Source organism: Pleurodeles waltl, chromosome 2_2, assembly GCF_031143425.1.
Source record: "Pleurodeles waltl isolate 20211129_DDA chromosome 2_2, aPleWal1.hap1.20221129, whole genome shotgun sequence".
NCBI lineage: Eukaryota > Metazoa > Chordata > Amphibia > Caudata > Salamandridae > Pleurodeles > Pleurodeles waltl.
The window spans coordinates 160,958,699-160,974,570 of record NC_090439.1 but is presented as its reverse complement, the minus strand read 5'-3'; the positions used below and the strand labels follow the sequence as shown (position 1 = coordinate 160,974,570).

The 15,872-nt window shown below is 44.3% G+C and overlaps 1 protein-coding gene across 2 annotated transcripts in view; it reads left to right on the top strand.

The window, feature by feature from the left end:
- GALNT1 (polypeptide N-acetylgalactosaminyltransferase 1) overlaps positions 1-15,872 on the top strand; it is a 684,180-nt gene that overhangs the window by 223,154 nt on the left and 445,154 nt on the right. The gene's annotated exons all lie outside the window — the stretch shown is intronic.

The window sequence follows — 15,872 nt, the reverse complement described above, 5'->3', positions numbered from 1 at the left end:
TCTTCTTATTTGCAGAGAAGGGGTATCCAAATAGCTATGTTGCAGGAAACTCACTTAACATCGAAAGAGGGCAAAGCCTTACAAAAAAGATGGAGAGGTCAGGAATTCTACACTACTTACTCAGCATACTCGAGGGGCACTCTGATTTGGATCCGAGCAGGGGTCCCATTTCAGTTGACAGATAGCAAGGTGGACCCAGAGGGGAGATTCGTAGCGATCAAGGGCAGACTGGAGGGGAAAGACCTAGCCCTAATTAATGTATATGCCCCTAACACAGGACAGAGCGACTTCTTTACACGACTATCCAACTCATTAGCGTCATTCCTGCAAGCACCGGTAATAATAGGTGGTGATTTTAACTGTTTAAGCGACATAGGTGCAGATAGATCACATCCTCCCCTACCACATTCTCCATTAGTGAAGATAGCTCAACAGTTCACCACATGGCAGGCAAATTGGGGCCTCATCGATACCTGGCGTAAACTACATCCTAGTGCCAAAGACTACTCATTTTTCTCTGCCCTTCACGAGCTCCATTTTAGATTAGACTCCTTCTTGTGCTCACCAGACATACACCCACTTGTATTACACACAGAATACTTGTCTCGCACAATATCTGAGCATAACCCCCAGTTGCTGTCATTGGGATGGGGGTCCCCCATCCCATGTATACCCACATGGAGACTTGGACCCGAATTACTAGAAGATCCCCCCCTTCCGAGATGATATCCACCAAGCCATAGAACATTATTTCGAAGAAAACAATACCACCACGACTACCGGACTGGTAGAATGGGATGCCTTTAAAGTAGTAATAAGAGGGAGATGCATTGCTGAAACAGTAGGAATTCGTAGGACCTTATTAGGAGAGACTGAGAAGGCCGAGGATATACTAGGAGAAACAGAGAAAAATAGGCCTGGAAACCCTCATTTACAACCCCAAATACAGGAAAACAGATCAAAAGTAGCACACTGTGTCGAACGCCTCAGATGTTTCGACCATAAGCAATATCTCGCAAGAGTGCATGGCGAAAGAGATAAAGCAAGTAAACTACTTGCCTGGGTAGTATCGCAATCAGAAAAATACCCCCCCCCCCCATAATGAACCTGAACGCAAGTGATGGGACCCAAATACACTACCCTAAACAGATTAACGCCCAGTTCTTGGCTTTCTATGAATCACTATACCAAAAAAGATCCAACCTAAACAGGGACCTAACTGAGCAATATTTATTAACCATAAACTTAAAACCCTGGAGACTAACACCCACTGATGCACTAGAAGGAAATGTCATACCAGATGAAATCAAAAGGGCTGTGAAAGACCTGGCAAGGGGAAAAACACCTGGTACTGACTGCCTACCCGCTGAATTTTAAAAAACCTTTGCTGAGATACTCGCACCCCGCTTGGAAAAAATGTTTAAATGCGCCAAAGATCAGGGCCTGTTACCAGAAACTACTAGGGAAGGCATTATAGTCCCGCTGCTCAAGCCCGGCAAGGACCCAACAGGGATGGGGGTGTACAGGCCCCTCTCCATGCTGAACCTTGATTATAAGGTACTCAGCAAAATCTTGGCAACTAGACTCCTACCTCTGATGCCCTCTTTTATCCACCCAGACCAAGCAGGCTTCATCCCAGGTCGTAACACAGCAGGAAACATACGCAGGCTCTTCGCAGTCATGAACGGAATAACCCCCTCGACTGAGTCTCCGGGCATATTGGCAGTAGACATCGAAAAAGCCTTTGATAGCCTGGAATGGGACCTCCTTTATAAGGTCATGGCCCAAATGGGAGTTGGCCCTGATTATATTGCATGGGTGAAACTGCTTTATACTAACCCTGCAGCAAGAGTCTGTACGGGACGTATTATATCATCCAGATACGCGGTGGAACGCGGGACGAGACAGGGTTGCCCCCTCTCCCCCCTGTTATTCGCACTAGCAATGGAACCTCTGGCTGCGGCGTCCAGGGCGGGACAGGGAGGACCTGGAATACTGATCGGAAATGTAAGACATTTCATAGCCTTAAATGAAGACGGCCTCCTGATATTTTTGGGAGACATGCAGAGAGATCTCCCTGTAGCTCAACTAACGCTGTCCAACTTCGAAAAACATTCAGGCCTAAAATTAAACTGGGACAAAACGGGTCTATTCCCCCTTGTGAAACATCATCAACCCCCACTGACTTTGGGAATGGTTAGATGGATACCTGATGGGCTTCCATACCTAGGAGTAAAAATATATCATGAGACTAGAGACATTTTTAATGGAAATTTAGGCGGCGTATTCCGCTCCATAAAATCCTGCATGACATTCTCGGTGATGGGTCGCATCGCGATCCTTAAAATGATAGTACTACCAAGATTGTTATACCATTTTACAGCCCTTCGGATATGGATTCCTAAGTCCTTCTTCAGAGATATGAATTCAACAGTAAGCTCATTTATATGGGGTAGCGGCAGGAAAAGGGTGGCTCTAATAAAGCCCCAGAGACAGATGTCAGGTGGGGGCCTAGCAACACCTGACTTTGAGTCATATTACATTGCACCTCAATTACAATGGCTGGCACTTTGGATCTCCAACAGCCTGGGGTCACAACCTAATGTGGAGCCCTCCTTGCCACAGAAAGCAAGACTGTTTGAAATACTGCTAGGCTCCACAAAAGAAGGAAAGCAGGACAGCCCAGAAGTGAAAATAATAGCTAAATGTTGGAAATCACACTTACGCAAAACTAAAACTCCCTATTCAGCGGAACTTCCTCTCAGTGTACTGCAAGCAAGAACTCGAAAAAGGGCTGAACTTGAGCTAAGAGACTGGCTGGAGGCCGGGGTTAATACTGTAGGCACATTATTCGAGAACAATAAGTTGAAATCGTTTGAGACCCTTAGAGCACGGTATGACATCCCAGCGAAACATTTTTTAACTTACGGGACCATAAAGGCTAGCATAGACAACCACTGGCGTACAAGAAATTCCGAACCACCAGTGCAGGGTATGTGCACGTACCTGGCATCCTCAATTCCCAAGACTAGGGTTATTTCTACTTTATATGCATTGATTAGAACAGATAATACAGCCCCCCTCCCATACCTGAAACAACAATGGGAAAAAACTTTTAACAGAGATATCTCTGAAACAGAATGGGAACGTACACTACAGAACTTACCTAAAGCATCGCGGAACGCCAGATTTAAACTGATAAATTTTTATGTCTTGCATCAAGCCTACCTTACACCCGTCCGTATTAACAAATATTTTAACAAAACCACAGAAGGTTGTCCAAGATGCAAGACAATAGATGCAGAATTCAACCACATGTTTTGAGAATGCCAAACACTGACACCTTATTGGTCTGAGATTTGCCAAAAATTATCCCAGATACTGGGTAGGACTGTGTCATGCTCAAGTGACACCTGCCTCTTGCACACATTCACACATTCTATTAAGCATAAAGCCTCAGACAGATTCCTAGACTTAGCCCTAACCCTGGCGAAAAGAGAAATAGCCAGCATCTGGAAAAATCTTGTGGGCCCTAAGCTAACAAACTGGAAAAAGAACTACTTACGTGGGCTACTGCCGAAGGTACTCTACTACAAAAAGAAGCCAGAACCGGGATCAGACCTCCTGAAGTATCGGATGACTGGGAACTAATAATGGATTCACTAAAGACCGAACTAAAGACCAGCACTCCCCCAACACCCCGTAACCACACCCTAGTTGCTTATACAAATACAGAAAAGCATTCAGCCCTCAAAAACAAAACATAGCTCTCCCCTGGTCAAAGTCAGCTGACGCCTACACATGCAAATTACCCCCAGAGACTCAGTTAAGTTAATTGAAAGTCTCCAACTCTCATATTGCAGATGTGATATCATCAAATAAGTTCTCGGACTGAGGGGTTAGGGCGGAAATAGGGAGGGAGGGGGGGGGGGGGGGGGAGTTGGATTTCGATGATACCAGATAGATAATGTTTACTAAGAACATATCTCTACCAGTTTAAGTGCGCAAATAATTAAATACAATGTGTTATACAGAGAGATGTGAAGAAGGAAGTACAATGTAAACTGTTTTGAATTGTTTATAAAATCAATAAAATCTGGTTTAAAAAAAAAAAAGAAACTATATGGTTAAGTGATCATGTTTCTTACAAATGCTATTTTCATTGTGCTCTCTAGGGGCTATTCTGAGCATTACAGTCTAATACCAAAAGTTTATTTTTGATAAAGGTTTTTGTTGTGTTTACATGATAATTGTATATGTTTTATTAACTCCTTATTGCAGTTATGACTGTGATTCAGGCAAACTTAACCTCCTTATTACACAATGTCTGTTTGAACACTTTTGATATGTTCGGGTGACCCTTCTAGTTTATTTCTCTCGTTACTCCTGAATGGCTGTCTTGTGTCTTTTTTGGGGGGGAATTGTGTAAGCCAGCAACTCTGATAGGCGGCGGTGAAAGTGATATTCTATTGGCATTAGCATGGCAGATTTAAATTAGGATGCTAAATGGCAACATTTTCATTTTATGGCTGCAGATATGGGAAAAAGGTAAATGGAAGTGCTTTACTTATATGCTGGACTACTGAAACTATGTGGCAGAAAGACAAGATTTTGAGGCCGGGTTGATAAATGTATGGGGCAAGAAAAGTTCGGTTATGAATTTACAACATCAATATCTCTAACTCAAGCAAATGTGAGACATATTGCATTGCAAATGCTTGTTTTAGGTTAAACTTTTTTGTCAACACCGTCCGTGCTAAGGCATCTTAGGATATATTTTTAGTGGAATATGCATATTGACGTAATGTTCAGTTTGTCCACTTGGACTAGCTTTAAATTGGGAAAGACAAGTCATTTCTCTGAAACTTTATATCTGAATCAATGCTTGCTCTCTGAACACTGCTCATTCTCATTTTTTGATGGGTACTTGTATGTTTCTCTTATGCCAAATGCGGAGAGTTGAATGTAAAAATACTTACGTTTATTCACTTTGTAGAACCATCTGTTCTTTTCCCCTTGTGACCTATATTGCCTACTTGACGTTTGTGTGAGTTCTGATGAATTTGATCTACGTGGGAGTGTATTTTTCTAGGTGTGGCTCTGTCCACACCTCCTCATGTATGCACTAACTGAGCGATAATAAGGGTTGAGATTTCCATTGATCCTCAGATCACAAGTTAGAATCCTGTTTAGGCGTGCTCAGGCTTCCATCTTTTTGAGGTCTGAAAATTGATAGTCATCACCCAACATGCAAATAAAATGTGATGCCTCTAAGGTTTGCTGTAGAAAGGTTGAATTCTGACCTCAGGCAAATAATTGTAACACCTGAGAAGAGGTGTGAAGTGTAAACTGTGCGAAATTAAAGCTTGTACCTTCACCCATAACAGCTGCATACTGTTCTCTAAAGTTGTACTAATTTATAGGTATTTTTCTTTGTTTGTGTACCCCTGGCATAAAACAAGCCTGGGAAGTTGTTTAAACATCTAATCCGCAAACAGGTTTATAACCAGACATACACCATTAGGTGTGATTAGGTGTATTAACAGTTTAAATAAGGTTCAGTGTAGGATGGAATTCTACCAGTGAAAATCTCCAACATTTTTCATTTCTGGATCAGGCTTCATCTGTTGCAAGTGACATCCCACGCCCACATGACTTTATTTTTTTTTATCTACTGTAATGCTATAACCTGCACTGCTCACCTTTTTAACCCCTTCGCTGCCAGGCCTTTTCCCCCCTCTTGTGCCTAGCCTTTTTTGGCTATTCCAAGCAGTTGGAGCTTAGGCCCTCATAACCTTTTTGTCAAATATGCGTCCCTTTTTCCCCAACATCCTAGGAATTCTAGAGGTACCCAGAGTTTGTGGGTTCCCCTGGAGGAGACCAAGAAATTAGCCAAAATACAGCAAATATTTCGTTTGTTTTTAAAAAAAAAAATAGGGAAAAGGGCTGCAGAAGAAGTCTTGTGGTTTTTTCCCCACTGAAAATGGCATCACAAAGGGTTTGCGGTGCTAAAAATCACCATCTTCCCAGCTTTCAGGAACAGCAGACTTGAAACAAAAAACCCAATTTTTCAACACAATTTTGGCATTTTACTCAGACAAATCCCATTTTTACTATTTTTTTTTTGTGTGCTTTCATCCTCCTTCCAGTTAGTGCCAGAAATGGGTGTGAAACCAGTGTTGGATCCCAGACGGCTAAACATTTGTGAAAAGTATACAAAATTCGGAATTCAGCAAGTGGTAATTTATGTAGATCCTTCAAGGTTTTCCTACAGATAGTAACAGCTCAAATTTAAAAAGAAAAATTGAAATTGAGTTGACAAAGAACCATTTCTATCCACGTTTTCTTTTATAACTTTTTCCAGCTTTGACAGATTTTTTTAAAGCAATATACCGTTATGTCAGCTGGACTCTTCTGATTGCAGGGATATCTATGGCTTGTAGGTTCATCAATAACCCTAGGTACACAGAGCCAATAAATGAGCTGCACCTTGCAATGGGTATTCATAGTATACTGGGTATACAGCAATTCATTTGGTGAAAAATAAAGTGTGAAAAATAGTTATCAAGGAAACCTTTCTATTTCCCAAATGGGCACAAGATACGGTGTTGAGAAGCAGCGGTTATTTGCGCATCTCTGAATTCCAGGGCCTGGATATTAGCATGTGAATTACAGGGCATTTCTCAAATAGATGTCTTTTTTTACACACTGTCTTACATTTGGAAGGAAAAAAAACGTAGAGAAAGACAAGGGGCAATAACACTTGTTCTTCTATTCTGTGCTCCCTCAAGTCTCCCGATAAAAATGGTACCTCACTTGCTTCGGAAGGCCTAATGCTCGCAACATGGACACATCACAGTATTACATGGAAATCTGATATGTTTTTGGTAAAGTTCCTAGCTGTGGATTTTAGCCTCTAGCTCAGCTAGGGAAACCGAGCAAACCTATACATTTTTTAAAACTAGACACCTAGGGGATTCAGAATGGGGTGACTTGTGGGGCTCTCACCAGGTTCTGTTCCCCAGAACCCTTTGCCAACCTCAAATTTGGCAAAAGAAAAAAAAAAAACTTTTTCCTCATTTCCACGTTAAAAAGTTCTGGAATCTGAGGGGAGCCACATATTTCCTTCTACCCAGTGTTCCCCCACATCTCCTGATAAAAATAAAAATGGTACCACCCCATAAGCCTAGGTCCCACAACAGGAAATGCCCCAAAACACTACGTGGACACATCCAAATTATCAATTACAAAACTACCTGTTCTTGGGGGGGGTCACCTGCGTTTTTGGTCCTTGGCTCAGCAGCCATCTAGGGTAACCTACTAAACCCAGACATTTCTGAAAACTAGACACTGAGGGAGATCCAGGGGGGAGTGACTTCCCAGGATTCCCCTAGTATTTTCTTACCCAGAATCCTCAGCAAACCACAAATTTAGCTACAAAAATCACATTTTTCCCACATTTCTGTTTGGGATCACCCCACCGGCACATATTTCCTACCACCCAATGTTCCCCTCAGTCTCCTGATAAAAATGATACCTCACTTGTGTAGATGGGCCAAGTGCCTGTGACAGGGAAGAGCTAAAAACATGTTGAAATTAGGGGTGAACCAAAGTGGGTCCAAAAGTGCAGTTAAAAGAAAGAAAAAAAAACGTTTTTAGGCTGACAAGTGGGCAGAATTTTTATCGGTATAGATGCAACAATGCTGGGTGGTAGGAAATTTATGGATTCCTGCAGATTCCGGAAGGTTCCGTCGCAAAAATGTGGGGAAAATGTGTGATTTCAAGCAAAGTTGGAGGTTTGTAGGGCATTGTAGGTACGAAAGTGGTCCGAGGTGAATGTGAAGCACACCACCATGGACTCACCCAGATGTTTAGTTTCCAGATGTGTCTAGGTCTTGTAGATTTTTCTACATGGCAGCGTCCCAAAGTCCAAAAGATACTGCCCTCACCATTCCAAGTGGGACGATTTTGAAATTTAGACAAACTCTCTTGGCCCAAATGTAAAACCAAAACCCAAAGTAATCAAATGTCCCCTTGCATGCCGTTGGGATGAAATCTTTTAGTGTGCAGGGGGAGAAGTGAAAGACTGTTACCCCTGTCAGTTGGGATGGGGGCATAACCATGCCCATACTGGTTGGTAGCCACCACCCCACTGTTTTAAAAACAATTTTTTGTTTAATTCCCTGCCCTAGTTCTAATTAAAATAGGCCTATCTGCCCCCAGGGAGGGGGAGTTTGTTAGGTGGTTGGGGGAAGGGAAGGAAATGCCTAATGTAAAAATGCCCCCCTGGGGAGGGACCTTTGCCCAAGGGGTCGTTCCCTCATGGCAAATTTAAAAAAAAAAAAAAAAAGAAATCCCTGGTGTCTAGTGGGCATTTCTACAGCCCGATCGCTTTACAATCCAGATGCAGAAATGCCCTGACAGACATCAAAGGAAAGGAAAGGCCTCTCTGTCCGCCACCACCCTTGATGTCAGAGAAATGCAAACATTTCTCTTCTGATCACGCTGGAAGCTGAGCTTCCAGGGCGGCCACTAATGAGGTCAGTGCGCCAATGTCATCAGACATCACTGGTGATGGGACTGGGGGTGGTGGGGGTAGAAGTGTAAGCGATTCCCCTTCCATCACTACCCTGGACGATGGGGGAAGCGCTAGCGTTTCCCCCCCATGATGTGGTGCAGGGCATAACTGTTACATCTCAGGGATCGAAGGGGTTAAGATGAAGTCAGCTGCTATGATCAGATTGAATAAGGAGGCTCGGAGTGTGTTTCTTGTATATGGGTGCATGCATTTGTGCACATGTACTGGATGGTAGAGGAAGACTGTTATATTAGCCATTTATCTGCGCACAGGTAGAGCTGTAGGAGGGGACCCAGAATAAACTAATATGATATGATTGGAAACCAGGAGGAACTGCACTGTTCCTTCTGATAAGATTCTTCTAATGGGTACTTCTAACCACACATTCCTCATCTTGTGAATATGCCCAGGCACCAGACTAGATTGGGAAATTTTAAAGCAGTGCTCCAATAGGTATTGCTATGCAACTTCACATCAGTCTCGTTCTGATCTGGAAGTGAGAAAAGGAGTTGCGCATAAACGCCTCCCATGCGCTCTTGACATCAGTTCCTTTCATTCCACACCTTCGAATGCGGATCTGGAGTTCTGCTCCTCTTGTTCTTCCCTTGTGAAGAGATCATTCTTCAGAAGAATGTTCCAGTGTGCAAGATATATCACCCCTTAAGACTACAGACTTTAAACCTCTGTCGCCACAGATGTCTCTTAATTTCCCCATAAGATATGACTTTCGTGCTCAGGTGCATCACATGAACTCAAGACCTGCTACGACTGTGCCCAGAGGAACCAGAAAGTCATTTGAGATTGTGAGGCGCAGCTCTGTGTGGCAAAGTACCAGAAGGTTCCACACAGGCCCTGCTCAGAGTCAAAGTTGAGAGCCTGGGATTGCTCCAGTTCAGTCTCCCAAAGTCCTTCCTTAGGCTGATCGTCCTCGAGGTTGAAGTTTTTAGGTAAGTCATAGAAGAAGCATAAGAAGTGCCACTCTGCCCTTTCCTGCTACACTCTGGGGAAGGAATAGGGATGTCACTGCGCTTCTCGGTCTCACTGCAGTTCCGCAGCGGAGGCAATTCCAGCCCTCGTCCGGAGACCAAGGTCTTTCAAGAGGCTTTGCTGTGCGTTTCTGGCACACTGCCAGCTCTCGCTGGTGTGCCTTTGGGCCCCAGGAATCTGTATGCTGACCCATTTGGCTTACCGCTGGTAGGTTTGCCCTCCTCGTCCTCTGGGCCCTTTGAATCCTCTTTCCACACCAGTTCTGGCTCCATGCCACAATCCATGTCGGCCCCTTGAACTTAGACACCACTGCCGCTAGCTCCAGATGAGGACCTTATCAGTTGTGGACCCGACGCTAGCTCTGAGTGGCACCTTGGCCATGGTCACGTCCAGATCTTGAAATGTTGCAACCGGTGTTGAACCCATCAGACTCAATATGATTCTGCTGTCAAGCAGCCACACACAAACCCTGCTAATTTTCACATTCCTAACTGCAGGTCTAAAGGTTCTGCCTGAGGTTCAAGGAGAGGCACAGCCCCCTTGAGTTTGCTGTGCTCACTTGTGGCTTCAATGGTGCCTATCAGTGTTCACAAAGGTAATAGAGGTGGTTGTTGCCTATCTGAGGATAACACCGGAATTAGTCTTCCCCGACATCTGCTATTGACTGTTGAAAGCAGGCTTGCCACAGTCTGTTGCAGATCAAACTTTAGACAGTGGTGAACCTCTTGACTTCGTTGAAGGTCTCGGTCAACCTGCCAGTAACACCTCAGTCTGCGGAGCTTCTTTTTCATCTGAGACATCCTGGGTACAGTGGGTTTTTTATCTTCTCTGGACCAGCAAGTCCAGGACTGGACATTTGGGCTGTGACCCCACTGTTTCAGCTTCTGCCTTGGATCTCTGTTAGAATGGCTTGGAGGCGTCTAGGCCTACAAGCTTGCTACAACCTGATCATTGATTATGCCGGATGGCACATGCAAACGTTGCAGTCGGACCTGATGTCTCAGTGGGCCCAGCACCATGAGAACCTGGAGGATTCCATCTAGATGTCAGAGGAAGCTGAAAAGAATTGCAGTCAGATCAGCGTCGGGCCCTTCTCCCTGCCTGTGGTGATGGACGCATTGCTTATGGGAAAGGGAGGCCCTGTGGTAGAGGAAGGTCTTCCTGTCTATCATCCAAGAGGGTTGAGGAGTGCAGTTTCTCACTGACAAATACCACCACCATGTGGTACTGCAACAAGTAAGGTAGGGTGGGGTCCATGGTCCTGTGCCAGGAAGAACTGCACCTCTGGAGCTGGCTGGATCATCAGGGGGTTTCCCCTGGTAATAGGTCACCTGGTGGTATCTTTAAACACCAGGGATGACAAATTAAATTGGCAAAGCCTAGTGGATCTGGAGTGGTAATTATATCTGGAGGTGGCACAGGGCATCTTCCAACAGTGGGTAGACCTCTGGGTGGATTGGTTTACCACCGCAGAGAACACAGGGTGTCAGTGCCCTTGTTTGCTGGAGTTCCCAAAAATCTTTTTCATGGAAAAGTTTCATATAGAATGGAACACGGGGCTCCTGTATGTCTTCCCACCTTTCTCTCTTTCCTGAGTTCTGAAGAAAATAAGGAACCAGTGGGCCCAGGCCATATTATAGTATTGGGCTAGTAGACTATGGCTCCAGGAACTTTGGAGTTCTGGCCCAGATCAGGTTTCCATTGCAGGAGGACCTCCTATTGCAGCAGCATGGCAGAGTCTTGCACCCAAGCCTGCACCATCTGCACTTCCATGCTCGGAGTTGACAGGAGTTCTTTTGATCTCTTTCCTGAGGTTTTTATTGTAGCAACCAGACACCCCTCCTCAAAATCTGTATATGCAGAGCATTGGAACAAGTGTGTGACATAGTGTGGTACCCAGCAGTCAGACCACTTTCAGGCGAAACTGTCAGATATGTTGCTTGCTTTTTTTGGGGCCTAGCAAGGCCTTGCTTTGAGCTCCTTGGGCCTTTTTACTTTTGATGGACTATCTCGCTGAAATCACAAGTTGTGGTGCCTTTAATAAAGGGTTTACATTATATGTTTCCACCAACACCCTTTGTAATGCCACATTTTGACTTTAATTTACTCCTCACCTTTTGCATGTGTACCCCTTTCGAATCAATGCACACATGCTTGTTGTGCCTACTTGCCTTAAAAACGGCATTCCTGGTGGCAGTAATATCCATGTGTCAAGTGAGTGACCTTCATGCTCTCTTGGTCCACCTCCTTATACTACTTTTTTCCAGGCAAACTGGTGCTGAAAACTTGAGCGCCATTCTTGCCAAAGGCGATGACACCTTTTCACGTTGGGCAAGCCATCACTCTTCTAACAGTCATTGCTCTGCCTCAACTCTTAAAAGAGGAGGAAAGACTTAATTGTTTGGATCCCAAGAGAACACAAGTCTTTACATTGATCGTACCAAAGAACATCAAGTGGATGATCAACTCTGCAGGGTTTTCTAGGGTAAAGAAGGGTAAGGAAGTACAGAAGCATACCATCGCTCAGTGAATATTCCTCTCCATTAAGATCTGCTATGTCTTGACTAAGAAGCAACCTCCGGATGGCCCATGGGCTCAGTCAACCAGCATTTTGCCTGCTCAGTCCTGCTGGACCTTTTAGTCTGAGCCATTACACAGACCCACCACGTGGTGTGGGTGGGGAGGGGGGTGGGGAACTGCTTTTGTATCTATTCACAAGGTGAGAAACCTGCAGATAGAAATATCTACCAGTTACTTTCTGTAATGCTCTTTCTGGTGGATACTCTACCTAACTACACTTTCCTCTCCTTCCTCTTGCCTCCCCATGCTGTGGTACATTCTCTTCTATGATCAAACAACTCAATTCAGGAATCCGTTTAATTTGCCAGTAGACTCTGTGTCGGAGAGCGCGGAAATGTTCCTGAAAGAAACTGGCATTGGCCTGCATGTGTGGCCCTTTAATGTGGCTCAATTTGTAGATTCCCAATAGGAATGGTGTTGACACGGAATTACACAGCATCTGCTTGTGTGCTTTAAATTTCCCTGCTCCAGTCTGGAGCCTGAGGATATTCACAAGGTGAGAAATATGTTTATATTGAGTATCCATCAAACAGACCGGTACCAAAGGTAAGTAAATTGTTCACCATGCATGCTGTTTCCCAGCACACTTGTATGTAAAACTGTGAGTAAACTCTATCTCCACCCCAAACTGGCACGTGGTGCAAGGGCCATTTACTGCCTTGCATTTAAATTACTTAGTCTGCAATTCAGATGTGATGTCAGTTTTGTTGGATTCTGTGGCATACTTGACATATGGTTCGCCATCTTTCTCTGAGACAGCCGATAATTCGGTTTGTTCTTTGAGCAGCCGTGCTGTGAGTTAATTACTCTGTTACACCAATTGGAAGACCAGTGGCCTCTGGCAAATAGGCCCGTTTCTGTAAGATTGTCTGTCCTGCTTGAGTAAGAGGTTGGGGTTGGAATCACCGTGCACTTACTTGCTGATATGGTAGAGGGATGTTACCAAAGATCAGCCATAAGAAGGTACAGGCGTTTGTCTGTCTTAGCAGTGGGTTCCTTTCCCTTTCAAGTGCCGGGGAGGAAACTTGCAGGTTAGAAGGGACTAAGACTGGCTCTGATGCAAATGTGCTGTTACTTTTCGTAACAGCTGCCATATATAAGCCATCCCAGAACACAGGATAGGGGTCTGACAGGGAGAGAGCCGGTTCTTGATCGTGAAACCAAGGTGATGGAGGTTGGATGTGGCGCCAACAGGTAGAATGGGTGTCCAGTCAGTCATTGGATACTCCTTGAAGGCTACAAATGCTGACAAGGACCCTGCAAGAGGAGAGGAAGGACTGACGTGGCTTATGCGCCCTTGTCAGAAGCCTGGAAACTCTTGCCGTGTGTGTGTGTGTGTGTGTGTGTGTGTGTGTGTGTGTGTGTGTACGTGTACGTACGTACGTGTGTGTGTGTGTACGTACGTACGTATGTACATGCGTCACCCTGCAAGTGCTGGAAGGCCTGGGTGTTAGGGAAATGCAGATAAGGAAATTTGTCCACCTCGGATAACCTTGGTTTGCTAAAAGGAAGACCCCCCTGTCTGGATATCACCAGGGTTAGACAAGAGGGCAGGTCCAGGCCTCTGTAGCCTAGCTCCTGCTGAGGATGAAAAAGAAGTTATGTCAGAGGCTTGTGCAAGGCTCCGTGACATTGCTCTTAACTCTGGTGGGCCAGGAATCCTCTCAAGTAGCCCCCTAGTTGTTTAAGCCTTCCAACGGGAGCAAAATGCTGAAAACCTACCTAAATCGCCTCAGTGGTACCAAGATATCAGACACTGAAATTGCTCCTTCTGTGTAGCATTTGATCTTTCCCTCTTTGCTGTTGAGAAATCACCAGCATAACAGAGCTAAGCCTTTTAGGGAGTCCATTTTGCATTGGGTCACTCCTGGTGGGACTCTGGTGTTTATAATTATCCCCCATTTAAGAGGTGGGAGTCCTCTGCCGCTGAGTAATCCCCCTTCCTTCAAGGGCCGTGGTACCCTCATCTATCCCAGAGAAATGCGAATCAGGGAGAGACGGTGTACCTAGCTTCCCCACCAACACCAATAAGCATGTGTTGGACAGTCAGGAAGCTTACAGGCCCCCTGGGCTCGAATGAGTTCACCAAGTGATGTCACTCCCTCCTTATAGGGTGGGAGCCGCATGGAGTGGCAGTGCCACCCTTACAAAATGTTCGCTGTGGCCCTGTCAAAAGAATTAAAAATGCCTTGTTTGACTAGTCGTGCAGCATCGTGATCCTTAAGTCGCTACAAACATTTGTATACAGGCCAGCCGCTGACCTGAGGAAACCAGGTCACCCACATAGCATTAAAAAGTTGTCATGGGGGACAGCTGCAACAGTCTCACACCCCCAGTATTAGGGCACAAATACATTTTCAAACAATAAGACAACCGGCGGGGAGAAGAGTAAACCCGCAGGGCCACTACGATCAATAAACCATTGTGTTCTTGGAAGGTACTGCAGAAGATGATCCCGTGTGGATTCAGAAGTGATTGCTATGCAACCTGTGTAAACAATAGACTGTTTATGTCAAAGGATGTAGGCTTAACAGGGTGTGGAATTATAGTTTGACACCAGGACGTATTGTTTGGGGTCGAGGACGTCAAGTTCTCGTGTTTATTTGTTTCGCTGGATATGTACACTTTAACCCACAAGCCCTTTGGCTTCCAGTTTACAGTGTGCAATGTGGTTGTGCTAAAGAGGGATGTCCTATGCTTTTTGAACATGCAGAATATGTTCAGAATTGTATGTTCGGTTCACTAAGGCACAACCTAGACCGTTATAATGAGCGTTGTAGGTAAAAACCGTAATCTGTAAAATCCAGCGTGCATTTCTGACAGATCCCAATACAAAACGTACACATTTGCAAAATGTTATAACTTCTGGTTATTTGTAATCTTCCCAGAGCGTGCCTTGATTATTTGCATATATCCCATAAAAGAATGAAAGCAAGATTGGTGATTTTCAGTATAAAACATATCCAAGTACTTATGATTTGAAAAAAAAATAAAAGCAGGCCAGGCTGTTTTACAAAACTATCAGTCAGTTTTGAGGAGCCTCAATCTACTACATTTTTTATGCCCTTCAGCATTTTAAACAAAATATTATTGAAGAATCAGTTGATGGGCAAGTTCTGTGACCTTGTATTGGTCCAGATGTATGACGTTGGGGAATTCTTCAGTTTACAGAAGTGGGTCTGGAAAGTAACTTCTAGCAAACCTTTGTTAATAAAATCTTGGTATGGGCAGATATACACACGTTTGGTCATGCAAAAATCCGAAGAGTAAGTGCAAATTCACTTGTTTAAACGTTTTTTTTTTCTCTTTTCTCTTTTCTCTCCAGTCAGGGAAAAATCTCTCACGGAAAAACGCCTTTCGTTACACCCTACTTTATTTTCTTGAGTATTTAATCCCTTGCCACTCTGAAAAAGGTTACACTCCTGCCCTTGCCTTAAGTACATTTGTAATCTTTTCCAAGGTGGAAATAGGTTGGACAGGAGTTAGTAAATATCTTTAAACGTATAATTTTGTTTGTGTGCTCAATTTCAAAGGGCATTCCAACACGGGAATTACTAGTTGATATGCTCACACAAAAATATTAAAGTGAGTACTCCTTTCATCTGTGCAAAACCAATATATGCTTTTGTAAACTGCAGGCTATCTTTACATACGTAAATAGCTTTGAGCAGTTTGACTCTCACAAGACCTTTCCAAGTTAATTTAGTTGTAAAATGTAAGCCACCCA